The following is a 25,515-nucleotide window of genomic DNA, read 5'->3' as shown; positions in this document are numbered from 1 at the left end:
TCCACCACCACTGACGGCAGCCGATTCCACTCGCCCATCACCCTCTGTGTGAAAAACTTACCCCTAACATCTCCCCTGTACCTACCCCCCAGCACCTTAAACCTGTGTCCTCTCGTAGCAGACATTTCCACCCTGGGAAAAAGCCTCCGAGAGTCCACCCGATCTATGCCTCTCAACATCTTATACACCTCTATTAGGTCTCCTCTCATCCTACGTCTCTCCAAGGAAAAAAGACCGAGCTCCCTCAGCCTATCCTCATAAGGCATGCCACTCAATCCAGGCAACATCCTTGTAAAACTCCTCTGCACCCTTTCAATCTTTTCCACATCCTTCCTATAGTGAGGCGACCAGAACTGAGCACAGTACTCCAAGTGGGGTCTGACGAGGGTCTTATATAGCTGCATCATTATCCCCGGACTCCTAAACTCAATCCCTCGATTGATAAAGGCCAGCACACCATACGCCTTCTTAACCACCTCCTCCACCTGCGGGGCCGATTTCAGAGTCCTATGGACCCGGACCCCAAGGTCCTTCTGATCCTCGACAGTACTAAGAGTCTTTCCCTTTATATTGCACTCCTTCATCCCATTTGACCTACCAAAATGGACCACGACGCAAATTCACCAAATTCTCTATCTCATTCCTGTACTCTGTCTTGTCAATGTTTGAGATCTGACCCACCACGGTGGTGTCATCAGCTTGAAAATCGAATTGAAGAGGAATTTGGCCGCACAGTCATAGGTGTACAAGGAGTATAGTAGGGGGCTGAGAAGACAGTCTTGTGGGGCACTGGTGTTGAGGATTATTGTGGAGGTGGTGTTGCTGCCTATCCTTACTGATTGTGGTCTGAGAGTTAGGAAGTTCAGGATCCAGTCGCAGAGGGAGGTGCGGAGGCCCAGGCCACGGAGTTTGGAGATGAGTTTCATGGGAATAATAGAGTTGAAGGCTGAGCTATAGTCAATAAATAGGAGTCTGACAGAGATGTCCTTGTTATCTCAGTGTTCCAGGGTTGAGTGCAGGGCCAGGGAAATGGCATCTGCTGTAGACCTGTTGCGGCAGTAGGCAAACTGTAGTGGATCTGGGAGGCTGGAATTGATTCGTGCCATGACTAACCTTTCGAAGCACTTCATAATGATGGATGTCAGAGCCATTAGCCGATAGTCATTAAGGCACGCTGCTTGGTACCGGGATGATGGTCGTCTTCTTGAAGCAGATAGGGACCTCAGATTGTTGTAAAGAGAGGTTGAAGGTGTCTGTGAATACCTCCGCCAGCTGAACCGCGCAGGATCTGAGTGCACGTCCATTGCTGAGTCTATGCTCAGTGCAGCCTGGGGACTGAACTTTGGAGAAAGCCAGGAGCAGTGGCAGCTTAGTGAAGCTAGCGATCTGCGAGTGAGTTGGAAGTGTGCCAGTAATAGGTGATAGAAGTGCAGCTTTGTGAATCATATGCAACACAGTCACTAGAGCAGAGATTGAACCATCGGGAAATGAGCAGTCGTTGAGGCAGTCAGAGCAGCTTTTGAGGGCAAAAGTGGGAAAGTGAATTGCGTGGAGGAAGCGGAAGGTCTGCAGAAAGTTTTGAATAGGCTGAGTGAGTGGGCGAGGATCTGGCAGATGGAGTATAACGTTGGCAAATGCGAGGTTATTCACTTTGGAAGAAATAATAGCAAATTGGATTATTTAAATGGAAAAAAATTACAACATGCCACTGTGCAAAGGGACCTGGGGGTCCTTGTGCATGAGTCGCAAAAACTCAGTCTGCAAGTACAACAGGTGATTAAGAAGGCAAATGGGATGCTGGCATTTATCGCGAGGGGGATAGAATATAAAAGCAGGGAAGTCTTGCTGAATCTGTACAGGGCATTGGTGAGGCCGCAGCTGGAATGCTGTGTGCAGTTTTGGTCCCCTTACTTGCGAAAGGATATATTGGCCTTGGAGGGAGTGCAGAGAAGGTTCACCAGGTTGATACCGGAGATGAGGGGTGTAGATTATGAGGAGAGATTGAGCAGATTAGGTTTGTACTCGCTGGAGTTTAGAAGGCTGAGGGGTGATCTTATAGTGGCATATAAGATAATGAAGGGGCTGGATTGGGGAGAAGTGGAGAGATTCTTTCCACTTAGAAAGGAAACCAGAACTAGAGGACACAGCCTCAAAATAAAGGGGGGTCAGTTTAGGACAGAGTTGAGGAGTAACTTCTTCTCTCAGAGGGTGGTGACTCTCTGCCCACTGAAGTGGTGGAGGCTGCCTCGTTGAATATGTTTAAGTCACGAATAGATGGATTTTTGATCGGTAGGGGAATTAAGGGTTATGGGGAGTAGGCGGGTAAGTGGAACTGATTCACTTCAGATCAGCCATGATCTTATTGAATAGTGGGGCAGGCTCTAGGGGCTAGATGGCCTACTCCGGCTCCTATTTCTTATGTTCTTATTATATTCATTCAGCGACTACAGAACTGAAATCCCTTATGAACGAGGCAGTTTAATGAAATTTAGTGACTTACAATTGTCACTGACATCTGAATGGGCCGCTGAAAAGTCCATGGAATCTGCCTTGGTTGTATCTGTCATTTAATGTGCAGTGTGGTGTGTTTGACCACAGTTTGTCTGTTAATTTGTATTTACTTCCTGTTAACTCTGAATGTTAGAGTCATAGAATCATAGAACCATAGAACCCTACAGTGCAGAAGGAGGCCATTCGGCCCATCGAGTCTGCACCGACCACAATCCCACCCAGGCCCTACCCCCACATATTTACCCGCTAATCCCTCTAACCTATGCATCTCAGGGGCAATTTTAACCTGGCCAATCAACCTAACCCGCACATCTTTGGACTGTGGGAGGAAACCGGAGCACCCGGAGGAAACCCACGCAAACACGAGGAGAATGTGCAAACTCCACACAGACAGTGACCCAAGCCGGGAATCGAACTCGGGACCCTGGAGCTGTGAAGCAGCAGTGCTAACCACTGTGCTACCGTATAAGAGAGATTGTTTTCATTTTAAAACTGTGGAATATTGTTGCTTCATTCTTTTAGTGGGTAACTGGGATGTCAAATTTTGTCTAAACAAAAAGTTTCTGGCCCCTAACCAGATCGTAACAATCCTATTTTTCTAATATTTCTGTCACATGAAATACTCACAAGGAGCAGTGGCACAGGAAATCTGCTTGTATGGATTTAAAACAAGACCCATCTACATCTGTCACACCACGGGCATCACATGCACATTTCTGGATCACACTTGCTTTTAATTGGATCAAATTTGATGTTCATAAAACAGGAACAGACAGCTGTTATTAACAAACAGTCATTTATTAGATCAGAAACCGAGTTATGAAAACAACTACCAAAAGTGGTTAGATGCCTGAATACCTATGTCAAAGCTCCTAAGACCCACTTCACAAACTTGAATTCCAAAATCCCAGCCCATACCCTCGTGCCGGAGGCCCCAGTCTCTGCCTGCCCTCTCTGGTGGATGTAAAGGATCGCACAGTCACCATTTGAACAAGTGCAAGGGAGTTCCCCTGGTCATGGTTTATCCCTCACTCAGCATCACTAAAACAGACAATTGGTCATGATCACATTGTGGGAGCTTGCTTGGTATGCTTTATAAACACAAGTTATTTCTTTCCCAAAGAAGTCTTCCTTCTGAACAGTAATATTCTTTTTAAATATATCAAGGCAGGTATTTACAGACTTTTTGCTTCATCGGTTGACTCTTATTTATACAAAGAGATTAAAACTAGAAATTTTGATCTCTTTGCAAGGTTGGTAAAAACAATGCAACGAGCTCCGATTGCAACGAGATCTTGATCAATTGGGCCAGTGGGCTGACGAATGGCAGATGGAGTTTAATTTAGATAAATGTGAGGCGATGCATTTTGGTAGATTGAACCAGGGCAGGACTTACTCAGTTAATGGTAGGGCGTTGGGGAGAGTTACAGAACAAAGAGATCTAGGGGTACATGTTCATAGCTCCTTGAAAGTGGTGTCACAGGACAGAGTGGTGAAGAAGGCATTCGGCATGCTTGGTTTCATCGGTCAGAACATTGAATACAGGAGTTGGGACGTCTTGTTGAAATTGTACAAGACATTGGTAAGGCCACACTTGGAATACTGTGTACAGTTCTGGTCACCCTATTATCGAAAGGATATTATTAAACTAGAAAGAGTGCAGAAAAGATTTACTAGGATGCTACCGGGACTTGATGGCTTGAGTTTTGAGAGGCTGGATAGACTGGGACTTTTTTTCTCTGGAGCGTAGAAGGCTGAGGGGTGATCTCATAGAGGTCCATAAAATAATGAGGGGCATAGATCAGCTAGATAATCAATATCTTTTCCCAAAGGTAGGGGAGTCTAAAACTAGTGGGCATAGGTTTAAGGTGAGGGGAGAGAGATACAAAAGTGTCCACAGGGGCAATTTCTTCACACAGAGGGTGGTGAGTGCCTGGAACAAGCTGCCAGAGGTAGTAGTAGAGGCGGGTACAATTTTGTCTTTTAAGAAGCATTTAGACAGTTACATGGGTAAGATAGGTATGGAGGGATATGGGCCAAATGCAGGCAATTGGGATTCGCTTAGGGGTTTAAAAAAAAGGGCGGCATGGACAAGTTGGACCAAAGGGCCTGTTTCCATGCTGTAAACCTCTATGACTCTATTCAAGAGGCCGATAGAGGTACCGAATGCAAATTGCCACTTTGTGCACCACAGTCTGCACAATCACTCGACAATTTAATCCATATGAATAGTGTTTCATATAGACAGTTAAACTCTCTCCTAAGCTACTCTAGTATTTCCTATTAACGTCTTATGATTCCCATAGTTTTATAACCCCGAGTGATACCTGCCAGTTGCCAATATCGATTTTTAATATATCAACTAGAGCTACAGAAACAGACCTGCTGAGAATAACCTTGTTATCTCCTTGTATGAATTTATTTAATGTCTATTCCAAGTTTCCTCTTATTATTGAGATTTGGAAGAGTGAAGTGGTTTCTATTCCTCCCCTCCACTGGTCCACATATGACCACTGATACCATCTCCTTCCATGGCCACACTCTGGCTTAGCCAGACCATTTACAAAACCTCTGTGTATTATCCAAACAGAGGTAAACTTCAAAAACTCCTAGAATATAAAGACTAGCTATGTCCACTTCCGCAATGTCACCCAGCTCCACCCCTGTCTCAGTTTCACTGCTACTGAGGCCCTTGTTACTGCTTCATCGCTACTGTCTCCCATCCTCCATCACGCACAAACATTATGTACATCGTGTCTTAGGTCAAACCTGATTCATACTCACTTGTCCTTACTGATCTCAAATTTATGACCAGTCTTTAAAATCATTGCTTAACTCTCACTGTTCCAGCCCAATAGCCTCCAAGACTGCTCCTTTGACCTATACTCCCTGCTTCATTATACCTCTGACCGCCCTCCTTTGGTCACCTAGGTCTCACTTCACAATTTCCTTGCCTAAACCCCTCTTAAAAAGCTTCTCAAAAGCCAACTGTTTCACTGAATTTGAGCATTAAAATAACACACAAGTCAAGATTTTATATTAACAGTTATGGTTGGATCAGGGATTTGAAGAATGTTTGGGAAGTGGAATGTTTACTGTAATTCTAAATTGGATCAGATTCAGGTCTATCAGACGCACTGGGCTATGTATTTTAAACAATAGTACTGCTACTAGCCAGATTTTCTTGAACCAGCATGAAAGGAGTTGAATGATGTGGGAAATGAGAACTGTCTGCTTGTCCAATATTTACAGGAATGAGTTTTCCTCACTAATGCTACACTGTCCTGGATTCAACTTGCTCCCATTGCAAACAAAGTTCTGTTACTCTGAATATTTGCCAGTTTACAATAAGAAAATCAATCTGAATACCAAGGAAAACTGAAAAAGGGAACAAGAGAGGCAAAGGGAGTATATGAGAATGTTAGCAGTTAACATAAAGGAGCACTAGAATATTTTATTAATGTCAAAGGTCATCAAAGGAAGTGTGGGACTGAGTAGGACTAAAAAGATTATGTAGAAGGCATGACCAACATCCTGAATGAGTACATCTTCACCAATGAACAGAAATGCTGTCAATGAGACAGTAGCAGGAGGAAGTAGTGGAGAAATTGAATAAAATACTAAGGAGGAGAAACTAAGAGGGTTGGCAGCACACAAAATGGAAAAGTCACTGAGTCCAGATCGGATGTTGAAAGAAGAAAGGTTTTACATTGCAGAGGCTGTGGCCGCAAACTTACAAATGTTTTTCGCTTATGGGGTGATGTCAGAGCACCGTTTAACAAAAGGGCAACCACAGGCCTGTTAGCCTAGATTGAAGCCTGTGAGATTAAAGGGAAATTGGAAGAATGGATACGCTATTGGTTAAGAGGAAGAAAGCAGCGTAGTGGTTAACAGTTGTGAATCATGCAGCACTTCATGAATCTAAGTTATTGTTTCACTTAGATGGAGACAGCGCTGATGGTAATTCTTCAGTATTTTGTGGTGCTTGCTTATGTGGTGTCACTATAGGAAGATGGATATCACAATGCTCTGTAGACCATGAGCTTGGCGCCAAGTTTGAGGTCCCGGTCTTCAAACATTCTCTTCCTCAGGTGACCGAAGGCTGCACTGGCACACTGAAGACAGTGTTGATTCTAGGTTTTGATGTCTACCCCCGTAGACAGTAAGTTCCCAAAGTATGGACAGTGGTCCACGATGTCCAAGGCCTCATTGTGGAGTTTAATAACTGGGAGTACTATATGCCGGAGGTAGGTTGGCAGAGGATGTTTGTCATACAGATCTTTAGATTAAGGCCTTTGCTCCCATGTGCCTTGGTGAAGTTGTTGACGATGGCTTGGAACTCGGCCTCCAGGTTTGCAGAGACACAAGCATCATCTACATAAAGACATTGGACCTGGTCTGTAGCAGTGGAGGTTGAACGGATTCCCATTTGTCAGTTGTTTAGTTCCACTCCAGCAGGGAGTTTGCTGAGGGTGAGATGCAGCATTGCAGCAAGGAAAATCGAGAAGATCATCAGTGCAATAACACAGCGTTGCTTGAAACCAGTCCGAGCATGAATTGGGTCGGTGGTGGACCCATTGCTCAAGATCATAGCTTGCATATCATCATTTCACACTGGATGAAATATACATCACTACAAATAGCCTTCAGATGAAACATCCCGAGGCCTTGTTCATCATGGCCGGGGACTTCAAACAAGCTAAGCTCAAGCACGTACTACTAACTTACCACCATCACGTCTCCTGTTCCACCAGAGGCCCAAACATCTTAGACCACTGCTACACAAATATCAAACATGTCTACCGCTTTATTGCCCGCCCACACTTTGGCAAATCAGACTACAAGGCTGTGCTCCTGCTTCTGGCTTACAAGCAAAAACTGAAGTGGGAGAATCCATCAAGGAAAGTTGTGCTATGTTGTAAGGAATCGGATGATCTCCTACGGGACTGCTTAGAGTCAGTGGACTGGTCAGTATTTCAAAGCTCTGCAACCAGCCTGAACGAGTACACCATTACAGTAGCTGACTTCATTAGTAAGTGTGTAGGAGACTGTGCCAAAGAAGTAAATCCATGTGTTCCCAACCGGAAACCATGGATGAACAGGAATATCCACTGCTTGCATAAGTCGAGGTCTGTGGCGTTCAAGCCAGGCGACCTTGACCTATACAGGAAAGCTAGATACGATCTAAGGAGATCCATCAAAGATGCTAAAAGACAGTACCGGACCAAGCTGGAGTCCCAGGTTAGCCACACAGACTCCCGCCGACTATGGCAAGGTCTGCAAGACACAACAGGCTACAAGATGAAGGCATGTAAAATTTCCAGCTCCAACGCACCCCTTCCTGATGAGTTCAATGCATTCTACGCCCGTTTTGAGCAAGAGGTCAGCGAGAGCATGCCCCCCACCCTGGAAGCCTTGGATGAAGCTGTATCTGAGGACACCATTACAGATGTCAGAGCAGCTTTCTCGAAGGTCAACCCATGGAAAGCGACTGGCCAGGATGGGGTACCCAGATGAGCACTCTGATCCTGCGCGGATCAGCTGGCGGGGATATTTTCAGACATCTTCAACCTCTCTTTACAACAATCTGAGGTCCCTATCTGCTTCAAGAAGACAACCATCATCCCAGTACCAAAGAAACGCCAAGCAGCGTGCCTTAATGACTATCGTCCAGTGGCTCTGATATCCATCATTATGAAGTGCTTTGAGAGGCTAGTCATAGCACGAATCGATTCCAGACTCCCAAACTGCCTGGATCCACTACAGTTCGCCTAACGACGCAAAAGGTCCACAGCAGACGCCATCTCCATGGTTCTGCACTCAACCCTGGAAAACCTAGATAACAAAGACATCTATGTCAGACTCCTATTTATTGACTACAACTCAGCCTTCAATACCATTATTCCTACAAACTCATCTCCTAACTCCATGGCCTGGGCTTTGGCTCCTCCATCTGCAACTGGATCCTGAACTTCTTCACCCATGGATCGTAATAGTAAGGATAGGCAACAATACCTCCTCCATGATCATCCTCAACAGCGGTGCCCCACAAGGCGGTGTTCTCAACTCCCTACTATATTCTTTACACACCTATGACTGTGTGGCCAAATTCCCCTCCAACTCGATTTTCAAGTTTGCTGACGACACCACCGTAATGGGTCAGATCTCAAACAATGACGAGACAGAGTACAGGAATGAGATAAGAGAATCTAGTGAACTGGTGCAGCAACAATAATCTCTCCCTCAATATCAACAAAACGAAGGAGATTGTCATCGATTTCAGGAAGCGTAAAGGAGAACATGCCCCTGTCTACATCAATGGGGACGAAGTATAAAGGGTCGAGAGCTTCAGGTTTTAAGGTGTCCAGATCACCAACAACCTGTCCTGTTCCCCTCATGCCGATACTATAGTTAAGAAAACCCGACAATGCCTCTACTTTCTCAGAAGACGAAGGAAATTTAGAATGCCAACTAAGATTCTCACCAGTTTTAACCATAGAAAGCATTCTTTCTGATTGTATCACAGCTTGGTATGGCTCCTGCTCTGCCCAAGACCGCAAGAAACTCAAAGGTCGTGAAGGTAGCCCAATACATCACGCAAACCACCCTCCCATCCATTGACTCTGTCTACACTTCCCACTGCCTCGGCAAAGCAGCCAACATAATTAAAGACCCCATGCACCCCGGACATTCTCTCTTCCACCTTCTTCCATCGGAAAAAGATACAGAAGTCTGAGGTCACGTACCAATCGACTAAAGAACAGCTTCTTCCCTGCTGGCATCAGACCTGCCTCACATTAAGTTGATCTTTCTCTACACCCTAGCTATGACTGTAACACTACTTTTTGCACTCTCTTGTTTCCTTCTCTATGAACAGTATGCTTTGTCGGTATAGCATGCAAGAAACAATACTTTTCACTGTGTGTTAATACATGTGACAATAATAAATCAAATCAAAATCATGACTTGAAATATTCAAACAGATAATCTGGCTATTGAGAGAGATAACGATTGGCCTGGACCATCAGACAAAACTTTAAACACAAGAACAAAAATGCTGAAAATCAAATAAGAACAGAAAATACTCAAAAATATTCAGCAGGGTTGTCACCATGTGTGGACAGAACAACGGAGTGATGACCATTCTTCAGTACTGAGTACTTAAAGGTGTAACAGCATTTAAACAAGGTTCTGGGTTGAGAAAACAGTGGAGGTGTGGGGATGGAAAGAGGGAAAGGGAAGATCTCATAGCTGGAATGCAGAAGGGATTTAATGGCAAAAGGGATGCTAGTGCAGGACAAAAAAGATCTGATAATGGGACCATTAAAGGAGCAAAAGAGATTTCCTGAGGAGGTGTAATTGGGAAAAGTAGAATTATCACCAACTGTCATCTGAAAAAAACCCAAAATGCGTGCAAAGGTTATGCTCTGAAATTGTCTTTAATTTTTTATCCCCCTCAACCACTTTTCATGCCTTGCTGAAAAACTGCTACATCTCTAAGTAATCCCAATTCTAACAAAGGGTCACCTACCTGAAATGTCAACTGTTTTTGCTCCAAAGATATTGCCATACCGACAGAGTATTTCCAGCATTTTTTGTTTTTACATCAGAAAGACCCTGCTGTTCTGGTGGCATGGGATCCATTATGTCCAGTTGAGGAGGCAGATGGAGTCTCAAGTTTAACCTCGCACAGAGATGACACTTCCAAATGCAGCGCCCCCTCAGCACTGCACTAATAGCTCTTTCAAGTTGGACGTGAGTCCATAATCTGACTCAGAAAGGAGAGTGCTATCCATATTGACAATGTTTTCCCCCTTTCCCATTTCAAATTTTTATTGGGACACAGCGTCCTCTATTTTAACATGATTTCTTTTTGAAGTGACAGATGCTCCTGAATTGCCCACATTTCTGCTGACAACTCTTTGATATATAAGACCCTCGTCAGACCCCACTTGGAGTACTGTGCTCAGTTCTGGTCGCCTCACTATAGGAAGGATGTGGAAAAGATTGAAAGGGTGCAGAGGAGATTTACAAGGATGTTGCCTGGATTGAGTGGCATGCCTTATGAGGATAGGCTGAGGGAGCTCGGTCTTTTCTCCTTGGAGAGACGAAGGATGAGAGGAGACCTAATAGAGGTGTATAAGATGTTGAGAGGCATAGATCGGGTGGACTCTCAGAGGTTTTTTCCCAGGGTGGAAATGTCTGCTACGAGAGGACACAGGTTTAAGGTGCTGGGGGGTAGGTACATAGAAATCATAGAAACCCTACAGTGCAGAAGGAGGCCATTCGGCCCATCGAGTCTGCACCGACCACAATCCCACCCAGGCCCTACCCCCACATATTTACCCACTAATCCCTCTAACCTACGCATCTCAGAACTCGTAAGGGGCAATTTTTAACCTGGCCAATCAACCTAACCCGCGCATCTTTGGACTGTGGGAGGAAACCGGAGCACCCGGAGGAAACCCACGCAGACACGAGGAGAATGTGCAAACTCCACACAGACAGTGACCCAAGCCAGGAATCGAACCCGGGACCCTGGAGCTGTGAAGCAGCAGTGCTAACCACTGTGCTACCGTGCCGCCCCTGTACAGGGGAGATGATAGGGGTAGGTTTTTCACACAGAGGGTGGTGGGCGAGTGGAATCGGCTGCCGTCAGTGGTGGTGGAGGCGAACTCAATAGGGTCTTTTAAGAGACTCCTGGATGAGTACATGGAGCGTAATAGGAAGGAGGGTTATAGGTAGGTCTAGAAGGTAGGGATGTGTTCGGCACAACTTGTGGGTCGAAGAACCTGTTTGTGCTGTAGTTTTTCTATGTTTCTATATATCAGATCATTCTCAGTAATTATGCTTTCCACACAGCTCAAGATCCTCTAGTTTGGTGACTCAATAAAGGAGGAATGTTCTGTGTATTGGCAAAAACTCTAAAATCACAACACTTACGCACATCAGCTTTCCCACACTTTGTAAACTCAATATCAGAAACTGGGATAGAGATTGTGAGCAGCACATTCTAACCAGGATATTATGCCAAGGATGTTCAGTGTGAAATGTCTTGATCCCTCAAAGAAGGGTCTTCCTGTCAACGAGGGAGATAATTCCTTTGGCACAGGGATGGCACAGTGGTTAGCAATGCTGCCTCACAGCTCCTGGGACTCAGGTTCAAATGCTGCCTTAGGCCACTGTGTGAAACATAGCAACATAGAAAACTATAGCACAAAACAGGCCCTTCGGCCCCACAAGTTGTGCCAAACATATCCCTACCTTTTAGGCCTACCTGTATCCCTCCATCCTATTAAGTCCCATGTACTCATCCAGGAGTCTCTTAAAAGACCCTATTGAGTTTGCCTCCACCACCACTGACGGCAGCCGATTCCACTCGCCCACCACCCTCTGTGTGAAAAACTTCCCCCCAACATTTCCCCTGTACCTACACCCCACACCTTCTCACGTTCTCACCATGCTTGTGTGGGTTTCTTCCAGGTGCTCCGGATTCCTCCCACACTCCAAAGGCGTGTAGGCTAGGTGGATTAGCCATGCCCAATTATCCCTTAGTGTTGGGGGGCTAGCAGTGGTGGTGTGGGGATAGGGCCTGGGTGGGATTGTTGTCGGTGTAGGCTCAATGGGCCGAATGGCCTTTCTTCATTCCTGGGGATTCTATGATTCTTTAACTCAAGACGGAGGCAGAGCAAGTTCAAACAAGAGCTACTGATAGAAATAAAACAGGAGTGGATCAGCTTCAGTTGTCCCGGAGCCCAGTCAAACCCATAGTTTATGGCAGCCACAGCAATCAGTACTGGTTTCATCACTCTTTGGCAGCAAGCACTGAATGTTAGCATGCAAGGCAATTAGCAAAATCCCATTTACACTGCAAACAAACTGATGCTGCTGTGTCTCCCAGACCTCAAATCCAGAGCCAGCTACCGTACAAAGGTAATATGGCACAAATTCGATGGAATGGCCTCTTCTGCATTGTAGGGACTCTATGATTCTATGATCAGAGGAAACTGGAAAAACTCAGCAGGTCTGCCAGTATCCATCAGGAGAGAAACAGAATTAATGTTTTGTGTCCATAGAACTGATGGGAGGGAGAATGTTAGAAATGTAGAAAGTGCAAAAGTAGCAACTTTAAAAACAACAGACGGTGGCGAGAGAGGGGGAGGAACGCTTTGCATTGAGGCAATACATGTATGGAATAGTAAAAAAGGGGGTTCATGATGGAGGAGAAAGGTCAAAATCTAAAGTTGCCAAACTCAAAGTTGAGTCCCGAGAGTTGCAATGTGCCCAATCGGATGATGGGATGCTGCTTCTCCAGCTTGTGCCAATATTGTCCAATACAACACAATCCACTCACTAAGTCGTACTAACTTCTTCCTGCTGTTCTCGTGCCTGCATTAGCATCAAACAATGTGCAAATTGCCACAGGACAAGCAGCTCGGCTGAGAGGTGAACAGGTGTCAAAGGAGTGCTGTGGGAAAAGAGGTTCTATTCAAGGAAAACTGGTGCCAGGACAGGACGGAATTGTACAGTCAGAGTATGCTCCACTTGAACCTGGTTAGGACCATGGCCCTAGCAGGATAGGTAAATAGGGAAGCCACGAGGACTTGAAAGCAGAGAATATTGGGGGGGGGGAAGTGGTCTCTGTTGGAAAATGTAACAGCAACAATAATTCACAAGCAAACAGGAGAGCAAACAGGAGCCTCAAGCCTGCTCTGTCTTTCATAATAATCGCTGATCTGACTGCACCCTGAAATCCATTTTCCTGGTCATCTCCCATAACCCTCAATTCCCTTCAGAATCTCACAGTGCATAAGAGCCTGCACCGACACATCTGACCTCCCACCTAATCCCATTTACCAGCACTTGGCCCATAGCCTTGAATGTTATGATGTGCCAAGTGCTCATTCAGGTACTTTTTAAAGGATGTGAGGCATCCCGCCTCTACCACCCTCCCAGGCAGCGAATTGCAGACCGTCACCACCCTCTCGGTAAAAAAGGTTGTCCTCACATTCCTCCCCCCGAAATCTCTTGCCTCTCACCTTGAAACTATGTCTCCTCGTTACTGACCCTTCAACTAAGGGGAACAGCTGCTCCTTATCCACTCTGTCCATGCCCCTCATAATCTTGTACACCTTGATCAGGTCGCCCCTCAGTTGTCTCTGCTCCAATGAAAACAACCCAAGCCTACCCAACCTCTCTTCATAACTTAAATGCTCCATCCCAGGCAGCATTCTGGTGGATCACCTCTGCACCCCCTCCAGTGCAATCATCCTTCCTATAATGTGGGACCAGAAATGCACACAGGACTCTAGCTGTGACCTCACCAAAGTTTGATACAACTCCAACAGGCCCTCCCTGCTTTTGTAATCTATACCCCAATTGATAAAGGCAAATGTGCCATCACACTAACATGCCCTTCATAGAACATAGAACATAGAACATTACAGCGCAGAACAGGCCCTTCGGCCCACGATGTTGCACCGACCAGTTAAAAAAAAACTGTGACCCTCCAACCTAAACCAATTTCTTTTCGTCCATGAACCTATCTACGGATCTCTTAAACGCCCCCAAACTAGGCGCATTTACTACTGATGCTGGCAGGGCATTCCAATCCCTCACCACCCTCTGGGTAAAGAACCTACCCCTGACATCGGTTCTATAACTACCCCCCCTCAATTTAAAGCCATGCCCCCTCGTGCTGGATTTCTCCATCAGAGGAAAAAGGCTATCACTATCCACCCTATCTAAACCTCTAATCATCTTATATGTTTCAATAAGATCCCCTCTTAGCCGCCGCCTTTCCAGCGAAAACAATCCCAAATCCCTCAGCCTCTCCTCATAGGATCTCCCCTCCATACCAGGCAACATCCTGGTAAACCTCCTCTGCACCCTCTCCAAAGCCTCCACATCCTTCCTGTAATGTGGGGACCAGAACTGCACACAGTACTCCAAGTGCGGCCGCACCAGAGTTGTGTACAGTTGCAACATAACGCTACGACTCCTAAATTCAATCCCCCTACCAATAAACGCCAAGACACCATATGCCTTCTTAACAACCTTATCTACTTGATTCCCAACTTTCAGGGATCTATGCACACATACACCTAGATCCCTCTGCTCCTCCACACTATTCAAAGTCCTCCCGTTAGCCCTATACTCAACACATCTGTTATTCCTACCAAAGTGAATTACCTCACACTTCTCCGCATTAAACTCCATCCGCCACCTCTCGGCCCAACTTTGCAACCTACGACACCCTTCCTCACTGTCTACCACACCACCGACTTTGGTGTCATCAGCAAATTTGCTAATCCACCCAACTATACCCTCATCCAGATCATTAATAAATATTACAAACAGCAGTGGCCCCAAAACAGATCCCTGAGGTACACCACTTGTAACCGCACTCCATGATGAATATTTACTATCAACCACCACCCTCTGTTTCCTATCCGCTAGCCAATTCCTGATCCAATTTCCTAGATCACCCCCAATCCCATACATCTGCATTTTCTGCAGAAGCCTACCATGGTGAACCTTATCAAACGCCTTACTAAAATCCATATATACCACGTCCACTGCCTTGCCCCCATCCACCTCCTTGGTCACTTTCTCAAAAAACTCAATAAGGTTAGTAAGGCACGACCTACCTGCCACAAAACCATGCTGACTATCACCTATCAATTCATTACTCTCCAAATAACTATAAATCCTATCCCTTATAATTTTTTCCAACATCTTGCCGACAACAGAAGTGAGACTCACCGGTCTATAATTCCCGGGGAAGTCTCTGTTCCCCTTCTTAAACAATGGGACAACATTCGCTAACCTCCAATCTTCTGGTACTATACCAGAGGCCAACGACGACCTGAAGATCAGAGCCAGAGGCTCTGCAATCACTTCTCTTGCCTCCCAGAGAATCCTTGGATAAATCCCATCCGGACCAGGGGATTTATCTATTTTCAGACCCTCCAGAATATCCTGCACATCCTCCTTATCAACTGTAATACTGTCTATTCTACTCCCCTGCAACCCAGTGTCCTCCTCAGCTATATTCATGTCCCCTTGCGTGAACACCGAAGAGAAATATTGGTTCAATGCTTCACCAATCTCCTCCGGTTCCACACATAACTTCCCTCTGCCATCTATAACTGGCCCTAAACTTGCCCTAACCAACCTTCTGTTCTTGACATACCTATAGAACGCCTTAGGATTCTCTTTAACCCTATCCGCCAAAGTCTTCTCATGTCCCCTTTTAGCCCTTCTAAGCTCGCTCTTCAACTCCCTCTTAGCCAATCTAAAGCTTTCTAGTGCACTACCCGAGTGCTCACGTCTCATCCGAACATAAGCCTCCTTTTTCTTTTTAACCAACAAAGAAACTTTTTTGGTGCACCACGGTTCCCTAGCCCTACCAATTCCTCCTTGCCTGACAGGGACATACCTATCACAGACTCGCAGTAGCTGCTCCTTGAAAAAACTCCACATGTCGGACGTTCCCAGTCCCTGTAATCTCCTAGTCCAACCTATGTTTCCTAATTCTCTCCTAATAGCCTCATAATTACCCTTCCCCCAGCTAAAACCACTGGCCCGAGGTTCATGCCTATCCCTTTCCATCACTAAGGTGAACGTAACCGAATTGTGGTCACTATCACCAAAATGCACACCAACTTCCAAGTCTAGCACCTGGTCTGGCTCATTTCCCAGCACCAGATCCAATATAGCCTCACCTCTAGTTGGCCTGTCTACATACTGAGTCAAAAAACCTTCCTGCACGCTTTGAACAAAAACTGACCCCTCTAACGAGCTAGAGCTATAACAATTCCAGTCAATATTAGTCAAGTTAAAATCCCCCATAACAATTGCCCTATTACTTTCACTCCTAAGCAGGATTGACTCCGCAATCCTTACCTCAACCTCTCTAGAACTTTTAGGAGGTCTATAAAAGACTCCCAACAGGGTGACCTCTCCTCTCCTATTTCTAATCTCCGCCCATACTACCTCAACAGATAAGTCCTCATCAAACCTCCTCTCTGACACTGTGATACAATCTCTGACCAATAATGCTACCCCTCCCCCTCTTCTACCTCCTTCCCTACTTCGACTAAAACATTTGAACCCCGGGACCTGCAGCATCCATTCCTGCCCCTGCTCTATCCATGTCTCTGAAATAGCCACAACATCGAAGTCCCAGGTACTGATCCACGCTGCAAGTTCACCCACTTTATTGCGAATACTCCTGGCATTGAAGTATACACATTTCAAACCCTGCTCCACCCCACCTCTGCAATGCCGTGCATTGCAGTCCCCATCCATGCATCCCTCACTTTCAGCCCCACTACTCAGGATCCCTCCCCCCCCCCCGAATCAGTTTAAACCTCCCTGCATGGCCTTAGCAAATTTACCCCCCAGGATATTGGTCCCCTTCTGATTAAGGTGTAGACCATCCTTCTCATAGAGGTCACACCTTCCCCAGTACGAGCCCCAATTGCTTAAGTACCTGAACCCCTCCCTCCTGCACCATCCCCTCAGCCATGAATTCAAACCTTCCCTCTCCCTATTCCTCTCTAAACTATCCCGTGGTACAGGCAAGAGTCCAGAGATAACCTTCACAGATCTGTGGACAAACATGCCAAGGTCCCTTTGTTCCTCAGAACCTCCTCATGTCATGCCATTCATTGAATACTTACTTGTCAAATTGCCTCTTCCAAAGTGTATCACCTCACACTTTTCAGGGTTAAATTCCATCTGCCACTTATCTGCCCATTTGGCCATTCCATCTATATCTTCTTGTAGTCCAAAACACTACACCTCGCTGTTAACCACCCAGCCAATCTATGTGTCACCCGCAAACTGATTAATCTTATCACCCACATAATCATCTATGTTGTTTCTATAAATGGTGAATAATAGGGGACGCAACAGAGATCCCTGTGGTATGCCACTGGTTACTGGCTTCCAGTCACTAAAGCAGCCTTCTGTCATCACCTTCTGTCTCCCATAACTAAGTCAATTTTGAATCCACCTTATCAAATTACCTTGTTCATAGAATCATAGAATACCTACAATGCACAAGACCACCATTCGAGCCTGCACCAACAACAATCCCACCCGTAACCTCACATATTTACTCTACTAATCCCCCTGACATACCCCTGACACTAAGGAGTAATTTAGCACGGCCAATCAACCTAACCTGCACATTTTTGGACTACGGGAAGCAACCGGAGCACCCGGAGGAAACCCACGCAGACAAGGGGAGAATGTGCAAACCCCACACAGTCACCCAAGCCGGGAATCGAACCTGGGTCCCTGACACTGTGAAGCAGCAGTGCTAACCACTGTGCCACCATGCTGTGGCTCTGTTATACCCTGTTGGCTCATTTGGATAAGTACTTGAAATATCATAACATTTAAGGATATGGGACAAGTGCTGGAAAATTCAATTAGCGTGTCTTTAGTGGTAGTTATTGTTGGTGTAGACTCGATAAGCCAAAGGGCCTTTTCTGCTCTGTATGACTATGTATCCCATGTGCATTTGCCTTCTTTATGAGTCTCCCATGTGGGACCTTCTCAAAGGCTTTGCTGAAACCCATATAGACTACATCAACTGCACTACCATTGTCTATACACACCTGGTTATCTCCTCAAAAAACAAATCTGTCTCATTCAGCCCTGAACATATTCAATGGCCCAGCTCCCATGATTGTCTTGGGAATCGGCCCTGTGAGAAAAGAAATTCCTCTTCATTTCCATCTTAAATGGGAGACCCTTGTTATAAACTGCTTTGGTTTATTTGAGTTTCCCTGCAAGAGGAAACATTCTCTCACTATCTACCCTGTCAAGCCCTGTTAAACTCTTGACAACTAGTTGGTAAAGTAAGAGACCCGAAGTCAATATTTACTCAGTTTCACAATGAGGCATTATAAATGGATAGCTCCTAACTCCACAATCCAACACCTGTGCCAATATGTGCACAAGTAATTATCCAATGATTATCCTAAACCTGTCTACAGCTAATCATAATTTATACTTCACAGATTTCCTTCGAAAAATTTACAATAATATTTCTAAACAAATGAAGAAAAAAGTAATCTTCCACATCCTCAATTACATGATGCTCTTCTTCTCGGACCCTCAAAATCTTTTGGTGCAAGCACATCTTTTTGTGAAACAATGAGATAGTTGATGATTTACATGAACCAGTTTGATCCTGGAAATTTCCTGCTTCTCTAACATTTGTTGCACACCAGCAAAGTCAATCCTTAATCTTTTCTCTCTTACACATTTTGTAGCCTATGTTATCCACAAGAAGTGACTATGGATGTAACATTCAACAGGCAAACCGCTTTCAGTCAACCCTGGTATAGAATTTCCCTCAAAACATTTGACAAACAGAATCCAATATCCAGTGTTTCCACAACAGCCAATGGCTAAAGCATTTTGAACAATACATCTGATTTTCTCAGCTTTCCTGGCTAAAGGGCAACATTTCGCATGTTCACAATGATAAATATTCCGATACTAACTGCACTCAAACACCCATCATGAGAAGCATTATGAAAAATAATTCATTTCATTTTGTTTCAGTCATTCAAGGATGGAAATTTAAATACGCACTTCTCTATTTTTTGTTGTTTTACTTGCCCTTAAAACAACAACTTTAGGGTGCTTCCTTATATTACTTAGTCCAAATACATTTGGTCTTATCGCGAGTGCATAACCAATTCAACTGACCAATTAGACTTTGCAACTGCCCTGTTTCTTCATCTACCCTGTTGACATCATCTTTTTGCAATGACCTCGCACAAATGCCAGGACAGGAAGAACACTCAGTAAACAGGATTGCTGATTACTTTTGACCTACTCTGCTTAATGTGATGACTCAGGAAGCCTGACTGGAAAGGAACATAGTTTATTACAGAAGTCAAAGTAAAATGACTAACATGGTGTACACACAGTAATCCCTGCCTGGGACTACAGTTCAGCATGTTCAGTCCTGGGAGATCGACACAGGGAGATCAGTGATTCCCCATGGACCTCATGGGGTTATCACATCCCCTCCCTCCCCTGACAATGGAACCTTCTCCACCTTTTTGCCCGTGGCCTCATCTCCATCAATTGTAGGGTCTGATCGAGGGGCGTGTAACGGATGGGATGGTTTATTGTGAGTGCATAATCAATTCAACTAGTGTTAGGAATAGTGATGAAGAACAGTGACATCCTCTGACTGGCGGTCCACCGCCTCTGTCTCCATGTCTGAGCCAGGATCTTCATCGTCCAGATGACTGGCTCTTGAGCTTTTAGAGGGCGGAGTTTCCTGTCTACAGGCCGGTGTGAAGGACACTGGCGCCTCTGTAGAAACAGCTGCCTCTGTGGAGGGTTCCTGTGATGGAGGTGATCTATGGTCTTCTCCCTGGTTTTTATTTTATATCTGAAGAACAATTCCCAGAATCCATTGAGAACCATCGCCCAAGTCCCTCACACGGACCGTACTTCACGATTTGAAGACTCTATCCGGTTATGCCCTAAAGTAAAGTAAAGTTGGACCTCTGGGTACATGTAGATCCTGGCACCTGAAATCTTCCCACTTGGAACATTTCGGGATACTTCCCAATGACTTTGTATAAATTGCCTGTACCCATTTTAAAGATCTGTTGTCAATTCAGGTGGATTTTCTGTAGCCTGTCCCTTTCCAAAAAGCTGGGCCCTGGTCCTTGCACCACTATTGGGGGTGGGGGGGTTGGACTGTCTGTTGCCTCGGTGTAACTGGGGTTACAGTGGTCCCAACAATATCTAAGGGCTTCCCAGTGTATTTAGCCAATCCAGCCTTAGTGTCCCACAGGCTATAGGCAAGATATCCAATCAGAGTCACTGAAAGGTTTGCTCCTCAATAATGGATATAGCAGCTCCTGTGTCCATCTCCATTCTAGGGGTGTGGCCATTTACCTGGAGTTTAATCCTGATTGGGGCCAGTTTGGGTGCGCCGATGCAATTTAGCTGCATCAATTCCTCATTCTCAGGTAGGTTTATTTGTAAAGCCCTGTCCTGAGGTGGCTTCACCCTTCAGCCTGGGCAGTACACATTTTGGCTGTTCCAGTAGCCTTGTCTGGGGCGGACCCTATGACTACAAGTGCAGCATGGATGTGCTCCCTCCTCACTGTATTGTGGAGAGAATTCCCATCTAGTTCTGGAATCTCGCAGCCTCCGACTCCAATTGCCCTTTCTTGGTAGCAAATGGGAGACATGAGCGTTATCCACTGGGGTCTTAGTTCTGCGGTATGGGGGTCATCCAAGGCTGAGAATGGCCTCTATGGACCCCTGAAGCTCCTGGGCCCCTTGTCTGCACTTCTCAGAAAAGGGCCTGTTCTGTGCCTTTCTTGAGATGTGGAGATGCCGGCGTTGGACTGGGGTAAGCACAGTAAGAAGTCTCACAACACCAGGTTAAAGTCCAACAGGTTTATTTGGTAGCAAATACCATAAGCTTTCGGAGCTTGCTGCTCCAAGGAGCAGCAAGCTCCGAAAGCTTATGGTATTTGCTACCAAATAAACCTGTTGGACTTTAACCTGGTGTTGTGAGACTTCTTACTGTCCTTTCTTGAGATCCAGAGTTGGTTCAGTCAGTAGCTTCCTTTGGGTCACAATATTGTTAATTCCACATACTAAATGATCCTTTAACATTTCTAGAAGTGCTGAACTGTGCTCAGCGTTCCACCAATTTCTGCAGTCTCGTCAAGAATTCAATGACTGGTTCCCCAGAGAGTCTAGTTGCCATGTTAAACCTGTAGCGTTGCAATATAACAGATGGTTTAGGGTCGTAATGGTCCGATATATCTACCAATTTGTCAAAAGATTTTGAATGGGGATCTATTGGGTAGGTTAAACTTTTTACGATGCTGAAAGTTGGGGCCCCACAAGTGGTCAGGAGGATGACTTTCCGCCAGAAGGAATATCTCAATCTTTCAGCGTACTGAGCCAATCCTCCACAACTGCATCATAAGTTTCCAGTTTCCCAAACGGCAGCATTTTCAACATATCTTTGTTGTTGTCTTACCGGGTTTGTTGAAAGGCGAGGCTGTCCGAAACTTTTTTTTGTTCCTCGTTGCCAATGTAATGACTCAGGAAGCCTGACTGTAAAGGAACATAGTTTATGGCAGAATGCAAAGTAAAACAACTACCATGATATACACACACTAGTCCCTGCCTGAGACTATAGTTCAGCAGGCCTCTCGCAATGAAGGCCAACATACCATTTGCCTTCTTTACCACCTGCTGCACCTGCATGCTTACCTTCAGTGACTGGAGCACAAGGACACCCAGGTCCCACTGCACACTCCCCTCTCCCAATTTACAGCCATTCAGGTAGTAATCTGCCTTCTTGTTTTTGCTTCCAAAGTGAATAACCTCACATTTATCCAAATTATACTGCATCTGCCATTGATTTGCCCACTGACCAACCTGTCTAGATCATTCTGAAGGATCTCTGCACCCTCGTCACAGTTCACCCTCCCACCCAAATTGATGTCATCTGCAAACTTTGAGATGCTATATTTTGATCCCAAATCATTAATATATATTGTGAATAGCTGACATCCCAGCACCGATCCCTGTAGCACCCCACTAGTTACTGTCTGCCAATTTGAAAAGCACCCATTAATTCCTACTCTTTGTTTCCTCTCTGCCAACCAGTTTTCTATCCATCTCAATAAACTTCCCGCAATCCAATGCGCTGTAATCTTGCACAATAATCTTTTATGCGGAACTTTATCAAACACTTTCTGAAAGTCCAAATATACTACATTGACTGGCTCCCTCTTGTCAACTCTATTAGTTATATCTTCAAAGAATTCCAACAGATTTGTCAAGCATGTTAGACTACACCTGAAGTTACCGAGACTTGTTCTGGGCTCAATATCTTAGGACGGATATATTGGCTTTAGAGGGAATGCAGTGGAGATTTCCCAGGGCAATGCCTGGATTCCAAGGTGTTGCAGTGTGAGGTAACACGACGAGGAAGTCTTAAATCATAATGGTGATTCACTGAACAATTATTCTAACTACATACAGACAAGCTCAATACAGATACAGTATCATCCTACCAACTCCTGGGCTCACACTACAGGTTCCACCTGGCAGGATCATCATGCTCACACCTGATAGGCTAAGGTTTGTGTGCTCCATTCCGATTGGCCCCTGAAGGATCATGTGACCCACAAACAATTGCCCTTAAAGGGACTGTGCTATCACACAAGGGTTAAATTACAAGGAGAGGTTTCACAACTAGGTGTGTGTTCCCTGAAATTTAGACGGTTGAAGAGTGATTTGATTGTAGTTTAAGATATTAAGAGGAACAGATATTTTCTCTCTAATCACTCTATTTCGAGTGGTTGGGGAGTTTAGCATTAAAGGACATAGTATAAAAATTAAAGCCAGACTCTTCAGGGAGGAAATTAGGAAACATATCTCCATTTAGTCGGAGAAGTTTGGATTCTTTTCCACAAACTGCAACTTTGTTGTAAATTTTAAAATTGAGATTGATAGATTTTCACTAATATTCACTAGTATTCAGGGATATGGGGCAAAAACTGGTATATGGAGTTTGGTCACTGATCAGTCATGTTCTCATTGAATGGTGGAGCAAGGTCTAAGGGGCCAAATGGCCCTCTATTCATATGAATTGGGTAGAACAGACTTGACCTAACTTGAGCTGCATCTTAGTGGTCAGCGATCCCATCAGCAACAAGATCTCATTCCTAGTCTTACTCAGCAATGTTCAGCATGGGCACAGGATTGAGTCAAACCAGGGAATTCTCATCTGTATGGCTTAGGACTCTGATTCACAGAAAGACTAAACAACTGACCTCAGGATTGGCTACTCAGAGCTCGAGCAAAACAAGAAGATTCAAACACCTCAAAAACTGAAGTACCTTCAGACTGCCTCAGGAGGGCACCAACTTTCAAGATAAAACTGCAGGCGACCCAGAAAATGAACAAGTTAATGATCCAATGGAAAACACCAACTGACATTTGATTTGTTCTGCAGAGTCTCAGAGAGGCTGTCCCCACTCCAGAGAGAGGTAAAAGTTAAATCGCCACAGTCCCAGATGACCATAGTCCGACCAACTGAGTTAATTGACTCAGAGAGAGGGAATGCTTTACACACACATTTCTATTCAAAACTAACTCAACAATAACTTATACTGCCGGGGAGAGGGACAGAGTCAATCATTAGGGAATTGAGTTTGGACTGGAACCTGAAAACAATGGTTTTTGAAAACAATGGTTTTTGAAAACAATGGTTTTAGTCTTCTCGATATTTAACTGGAGGAAATTTCTGCTCAACCTGCACTGAATGTTGAATGAACAGTCTGATAATTCAGCAACTGTGTACGAGTCAACAGAGGAAGTGGTGAGGGACAGCTGGGGGGAATAAATTCACAAGTGAAAATGAACATTTTGCTTCGGGGCAATATGTAGATGAGGAATCGGAGGGAGCCAAGATTAGATCCTTGGGGGACACCAGGAAGAGGGACAGGTTGAGAAGGATGTGGAGGAAAGTTTACCTTTGTCACAGTGATGTTATTTTTTTTATTCATAGATCATAGAAACCCTATAGTACAGAAAGAGGCCACTCGGCCCATCGAGTCTGCACCGACCACAATCCCACCCAGGCCCTACCCCCATATCCCGACATATTTACCCACTAATCCCTCTAACCTACACATCTCAGGACACGAAGGGCAATTTTTTTTTTAGCATGGCCAATCATCATAGAAACCCTACAGTGCAGAAGGAGGCCATTTGGCCCATCGAGTCTGCACCGACCACAATCCCACCCAGGCCCTACCCCTACATATTTTACCCGCTAATCCCTCTAACCTACGCATCCCAGGACACTAAGGGGCAATTTAACATGGCCAATCAACCTAACCCGCACATCTTTGGACTGTGGGAGGAAACCGGAGCACCCGGAAGAAACCCACGCAGACACGAGGAGAATGTGCAAACTCCGCACAGACAGTGACCCGAGCCGGGAAATCAACCTAACCCGCACATCTTTGGACAACATTCATTCATGAGACATTGACATCACTGGCTGGCCAGCATTTATTGCTCATCCCTAGTTGCCCTTGTACAACTGAGTGGCTTGCTAGGCCATTTCAGAGGACAGTTGAGAGTCAACCGCATTGCTGTGGATCTGGAGTCACATGTAGGTCAGACCAGGTAAGGACGGCAGATTTTCTTCCCTAAAGGACATCAGTGAACCAGATGGGTTTTTCCAACAATCGACAATGGTTTCTTAGTCACCTTAATTCCAGATTTTTTTTATTGAATTCAAATTTCACCATCTGCCATGGTGGGATTCAAACCTGGGTTCCCAGCACATTAGTTGAGTTTCTGGGTTAATATTCCAGCGATAATACCACTCGGCCATCGCCTCCCCTCTTTATGACTCGGGGGGAAAAAAAGTCCCAAAATTCACTTACTTTACACCAGGCAACAGAGGTCACCCCAAAAACTGAAAATGTCATTGCTGAGTTATGTTTTACAACTGTGCGATTTGGGCCCATTTACTGCAAGAGTGACGGAATTGATTTGATAGGGTGTGAGCATCGTTAGAAAGTCCAGCATTTGTTTCCCATCACTAACTGCCAATGAGAAGATGGAAATCCATAAGTAAATAACACGGTGCTGTTAGGAAATATGTTTTTGACCCTGTTGGGAAAATCATACCTTCAAGAAATGCATTTTTGTTTAAACTTTGGAAGGACATTGCATTACTTGGATACTTAGATTTCTTGATAGTGTGGGTTTATGTCACACTATCAGTAACCCCCACAGCTTGCCTCCTGGACTTGCAGAATCTCATTGGCTGTCCTGTCTGGAGACAATACACATCTCTTTAACCTGTGCTTAATGCTCCCTCCACTTACATTGTCTGTATCTTTAAGGCCTGGTGGCTGTAGAGATTCGCATTCTAATCAGTATTCTGTAACTTGATTTTGT

The 25,515-nt window shown here is 45.1% G+C and overlaps 1 protein-coding gene across 8 annotated transcripts in view; it reads right to left on the bottom strand.

The window, feature by feature from the left end:
• exd3 (exonuclease 3'-5' domain containing 3) overlaps window positions 1–25,515 on the bottom strand; it is a 637,814-nt gene that overhangs the window by 566,279 nt on the left and 46,020 nt on the right. For 5 of the 8 annotated variants that reach the window (XM_078226739.1, XM_078226741.1, XM_078226746.1 and 2 more), the window contains exon 3: window positions 21,563–21,639. The exons of the other annotated variants lie outside the window; for them this stretch is intronic. The gene's annotated coding sequence lies outside the window, so the exon portion shown is untranslated. The remainder of the gene's footprint in view (window positions 1–21,562; window positions 21,640–25,515) is intronic. 8 annotated transcript variants of the gene reach the window in all.

This window comes from Mustelus asterias, chromosome 13, assembly GCF_964213995.1.
Source record: "Mustelus asterias chromosome 13, sMusAst1.hap1.1, whole genome shotgun sequence".
Classification (NCBI taxonomy): domain Eukaryota; kingdom Metazoa; phylum Chordata; class Chondrichthyes; order Carcharhiniformes; family Triakidae; genus Mustelus; species Mustelus asterias.
Note: the sequence above shows the minus strand (reverse complement) of the source record. Positions and strands in the feature narration are given on the sequence as shown.